The following is a 5,637-nucleotide window of genomic DNA, read 5'->3' on the forward strand; positions in this document are numbered from 1 at the left end:
TGCTAAGGAGATGTCATGTACATGGGTACCTTGGTCGTGTAATGTATCTTGTAGACCAGGCCCATTGCAAGTTGCTGTACTCTGCCGTCTACTCTAAGCAGGGACCGAAACTAGAGAGCGCCACCCGCCATTTGCGCTCAGTTTTTACGTTTGGCGCCTCCCACTGAGAGGTCTGACCGCCGTGTGGCGGGCAATCAAATAGTCATGTGAAAACCGAAAATCATGATCCAATTCTTTAGCGGAGTTCTCACTCGCTGTCTCAGCACAGACATGCAGCGCGCTGCTGCTGCTACCCCCTCCCCACCTGTTTCTGTATGCCTGCATGTAGGGCTGGGCGATATATGATATCACGATATTTTCTGACCTTTCGGCGATACACGATGCACATCACGATGTTTTTCTTTTTTACCCCAAACGATTCATTATGAGGCTTACCAAGACAGTATTTGAGTTTGCAAGCTAACATTAAAGACAAAATAAAATACCCATGCATTTAGCATTTTTATATTATATATTAGATTTAGATTATTGGATTATTAGATTATAATATATTGCATATATTTAGCAATGAGATATTATATGATTTAGATATGAAATATGATGAATTGAAAATGGGGGACCCTGATGTAAACAAGACAAAAGTCTTTCTCTGGTCTGCATCCCCTTAACAATTGTATGTATTGAGCTGTACTGTACCCATTCTGCAATATGTTAATAAAGTTTTAAATAAATCAATCGATAGCATTTTAGCATTTTTATGAAACTACTGTATATTTGTATGTCTCTAAATGTTTTGATGAATTGAAAATGTAAAAAAAAGCCGAAAGTCTTTTTCTGGTCTTCATCCTCCTGTACTGTATTGTACCCATTCTGCAATATGTTAATAAAGTTTTCATTCATTCATTCTGACGGACAACAGAATAATTTTGATTGACAGTCGAGTCTGCCAATTACGTCACACCGCTTGCACCCGCCCTGCTGTTCTTAGCAAGCGCCATTCGTTTTTGACTTCCTGAATGTCCGGTGTGCTGACAAAGCTACTTACATTAGCTCCCCGCAACCGACTAGTAGGAGACCAGTGCACCACAGGATGACTAAATGAGCCATAATGATTTTACCTCAACGAATGTTATAATAAAAGCCTTTCCATACATCCGTCTGATTGAAAACTTTATTAACAGACAGCGGAATGGGCATATCTCAACACAGGCTGAGATATGAACGAGTAACGTGTGGACCAGATTGACGCGACACAATCCTATTGGGCAAAACATCACGATATCCACGATACGTTGAAAAAGTGTATTGTTAATGAACTGTACCCGATATTTATATAATATCGTCATATCGCCCAGCCCTACCTGCATGTAAACAGGCTATTGCCTCCGAGTCACCGTGACGTTAGTCTAGTCAGTGTGGGACCTTCGTGAGATAACGTTAGCTACCGTTACAAAATGACCCAGTCAACTTTCACTTAGTTTAATACATGAGGCATTGTGTAACGTTATCCAGCCGGCTAGCTACTCATAGCTCCAGACATCAACAAATCCTCCAGCAATAGTCCAGTGCATAATACCTCCGTTGGCTAGGTAGCTCACTAGTCACTACGAAATGTCGCAGTAAACTAAATAGTTCACTGAGGCATTGTCCCAATGCCATCCAGCAGTAGCTACAGATAGCTCCTGGCATCAATGTCCTACAACAACAACATGCGTATTCGAGTCCCTGGCTTACATCGCATGAGTGAGGGCTGCTGAATAGGGTCCAGGTGCAGCGCAGGAGACTCCTTTTGCATGCTGAATGTAGCGTTTAGGGTCCAGCTGCACCGCCGGAGAATCCTTGCTGGAGCTGAAGGCCACTCGAGTATACACAGACAGTGGAGCTGTTTGCAGACAGCGAGGTGGCGATGTCTCGCAGATAACGCAATCACAAGTATGATTATATAATATATATATTTTATTAAAAGAAAATTATATAAAATAATAATAAAAAAAAAATTATCAAAAAAAAGTTGGCAGGTAAGAAATATGCTTGGCGGGTAGATTCTTCCCATCTACCCGCCACTGGCCGGTGAGTCAAAGTTAATTTCGCTCCCTGACTCTAAGCCATCCTAGGTTGTCAAAGTGGGCAGGGGTGAGGTGGGTTCTAGGAGTAAGGTCAAGCAGTAGTCTGACCAGTTTGTTTTGAGATGTTTGTAATTTTGTTTTTAGCGCCTTTGAGGTGCTTTGGTACCATGAGGTGCAAGCATAGTCGTAGTACTCTTGAATGAGTGCTCCTGCCAGAGTCTTCAGGGTATTCTTGTTTACCAGAGAGGAGATCCGGTACACGAATCGAGTTCGTTGGTTGACTTTTTTTATTACATTGGATGCCATTTTGTCACAGGAGAGATTAGCCTCTAGGATGGAACCCAGGTATGTAATTTCATCTTTCCTTGTGACAATATTGTCACCCACTGAGAAGCCGTCGGTCTTGCTGAGTTTGTTATTTGAACCGAAGAGAATGGACTCTGTTTTGCCCATGTGTAATGATAGTTTGTTATCAGCGAGCCATATGCAGATTTTGCCTAGTTCCGACTCAACTCAATTTACATGTTCGAAAAGGAGTAGGAAGAAGTACACTTATTTAATCCTACCCCTTTCCCACTACTAATGATTGTACTAATTTAAAACGAATATATATATATATATATATATGCAAAAAAAATAAACTATGTAAAACATGAAAGAAATAAAATAGAAATGTAAACACCCGTGAATGTCAAGTCCCTTCCTCATCCCTGTACCTCGTGAACATCATTTCCTTATATTTACATTTACATTTAGTCATTTAGCTGACGCTTTTATCCAAAGCGACTTACAAGTTCTGTGCGACAAGACAGCAAGAAGGGTATAACTCTTATCAGCTGAGTAACAATGTTCATCAAAGTGTTGCGTGTTACAGTGTAGGTTAGTTTATTAGGACAAGTGCATGACATTAAGGTTAGTCGGGGTTAGATTTTTTTTTTTTTTTTTTTTTTATCATTTCAGATAATGGTTGAAGAAGTGAGTCTTTAGTCGACGGCGAAAGATTGGACGGGATTCGGCTGTCCTAACTGGGATGGGTAGTTCATTCCACCATTGTGGGGCAAGGACTGAGAATAGGCGGCTTCTCTTTGATGACCCTCCGGGAGCTTGGATAGGAGTAGATCTGAGGCGGCCAGAAGATGCAGAGCGTAGGGGTCTTGAGGGTGTGTAGTTAGAGACCATTGACCGGAGGTAGGCGGGAGCGGTTCCCTTTGCCGCACGGTATGCTAGGTCGAGGGCCTTGAAGCGGATACGTGCAGCAATGGGGAGCCAGTGCAGGTCCCTAAGAAGTGGGGTGACATGGGCCGACTTCGGTAGGTTTGAGATCAGGCGGGCCGCTGCATTTTGAATGAGTTGAAGAGGCTTGGTGGCAGTGGCCGGGAGGCCAGCTAGCAGTGCGTTGCAGTAGGGGTGGACGGTATGGTCTAAAATTTATATCACGGTATAATTTGAAGCATAGACGGTAACGGTATATATCACGGTATCATCGTTTTTGATAAAAATTTTTTTTTTATTTTATATAATTTTTTATTTTTTTTTATAAAATATATATATTATATAATTAGACTTGTACTTGTATTATCTGCGAGACATCGCCACCACGCAACAAGCTCCACTGTCTGTGTGTACTCTAGTAGCCTCCAGCTACGGCCAGGTTTCCCCGGAGCTGCACCTGGACCTATACTCAGTAGCCTCGAGCAGAGCTACGGCCAGGATTCTCCGGCGCTGCACCTGGACCCTATTATATTGGAATAACGTTAGCAAGCCCTCAGCTCGAATACGCATCGAATCAGTGTTATAAGACATTGATATCAGGAGCTATCCGGCTAAGCCGGATATATAACGTTAATACAACGCCTCAGTGAATTATTTAGTTCAATGGGACATTTCGTTTTGAACGGTGAACTAACTCGCGTTAACGTGAGCTAACGGCTAACAGGTAGCACACACACGTCTCTCTCTACTAGACTTTGTGGAGCGTTTGTTGATGTCAGGAGCTATCGGTAGCTGGCCGACTAGATACCGTTCGGTTAGACAATGCCTCATCATGTATTAAACTAAAAGTGAATAGTTGACTGGGTCATTTTGTAACGGTAGCTAAGCTAACGTTAGCTCAGGGAGACGCCGCCGACAGCTGAGCTCCCGTGTCCCGTCCCACTAGACTACTAGATCCGTGTTTACATGCGTGCGGTAGGGGCTGGCACGCCCACTGCGCGAAGCCTCCTAAATAACTTTTTCCAGTTCGCACATATCTATTATCTATGACTAATTTTATCTATTTTTAGGGGCAAATGCGAGTGAAATAGTCGCGCTGTGGTTACATGACGTCATTGGTATTTTAGAGCTGCACTACCGGTTTAGACGGTATAGTCAAAATCCATACCGTAGAGCAAATTCATACCGTTTATACCGTATACCGTTTATACCGTCCACCCCTACGTTGCAGTAGTCGAGGCGGGAGATGACTGTTGATTGGACGAGGAGTTGGGTGGCTTCTTTTGTCAGGAAGGGGCGTATCCTTCTGACGTTGCTCAGGAGGAATCTGCAGGTTCTGGTTGTCGCTGCGATGTGAGCAGAGAAGTTCAACTGGTCGTCGAGGACAACACCAAGGTTCTTGGCGGTCGGCGACGCGGTCACAGCTGCATTCTTGACTGTGATGGAGAGGTCGGTCAGGGGGGAGGATTTGGCCGGCAGGTGGAGCAATTCTGTTTTGCTTAGGTTCAGTTTGAGGTGGTTGGTCGTCATCCAGGCGGAGATGTCGGACAGACAGGCCGAGATCCGCTCAGAGACGTGGATATCTGAGGGAGGGAAGGAGAGGAAGAGTTGAGTATCATCGGCATAACAATGATATGAGAAGCCATGAGACGTGATAATGTTACCCAGTGATTTAGTGTAGAGGGAGAAGAGAAGGGGTCCTAGGACCGAGCCCTGGGGGACACCTGTCCGGAGGGGGCGGGTGGCCGACAGAGTCCCTCTCCATGACACTTGGTAGGAGCGGTCATTGAGGTATGATGTCAGCCATGTCAGCGCAGATCCAGCCACTCACGCGAGCCAGCCGGCTGTGCTCTTACACACACTCACTCACTCACACAGCTCTGCTCTCGACAGCACCCGTGTGTGTGTGTGTGTGTGTGAGTGTGTGTAAGAGCACGGCTCGCGCAGGCAGAGAGAGACCCAGGGAGGAGAGATAGAAAACGGCCAACAAGATTAGTTTGCGACGTTTAAATTCCTCAAAAAAAGTCTGGGTCTATTTTTACTAAAGTCGATGCTGACTACGCTCGTTGCCACAAGTGCAACAAGACATTTGCCAGTAATGTATAAGCGCTGGTACTTGTCAATGTGGCTGGTGGGGAGCAGCTAACGTTATAGCTCCGAGTAGAATAATGGCCGACAATCCGGAGGTAAATAAAAGAACGAGAGCTTCTGATTGGTGGTAAGAAGAAGAGGTGGGTGCAAGCGGAGGGACGTAATTGGCAGATCGACTGTCTGTCTCCGAATGTAACGTGACTACGTCACAGCCAAGAAGGGGAGCGCTGGATTTGTGAAAAACTCCCTGTTCCTAAACCACACGCTA

Source organism: Notolepis coatsorum, assembly GCF_963971535.1.
Source record: "Notolepis coatsorum genome assembly, contig: SUPER_15_unloc_6, whole genome shotgun sequence".
NCBI classification, from domain to species: domain Eukaryota; kingdom Metazoa; phylum Chordata; class Actinopteri; order Aulopiformes; family Paralepididae; genus Notolepis; species Notolepis coatsorum.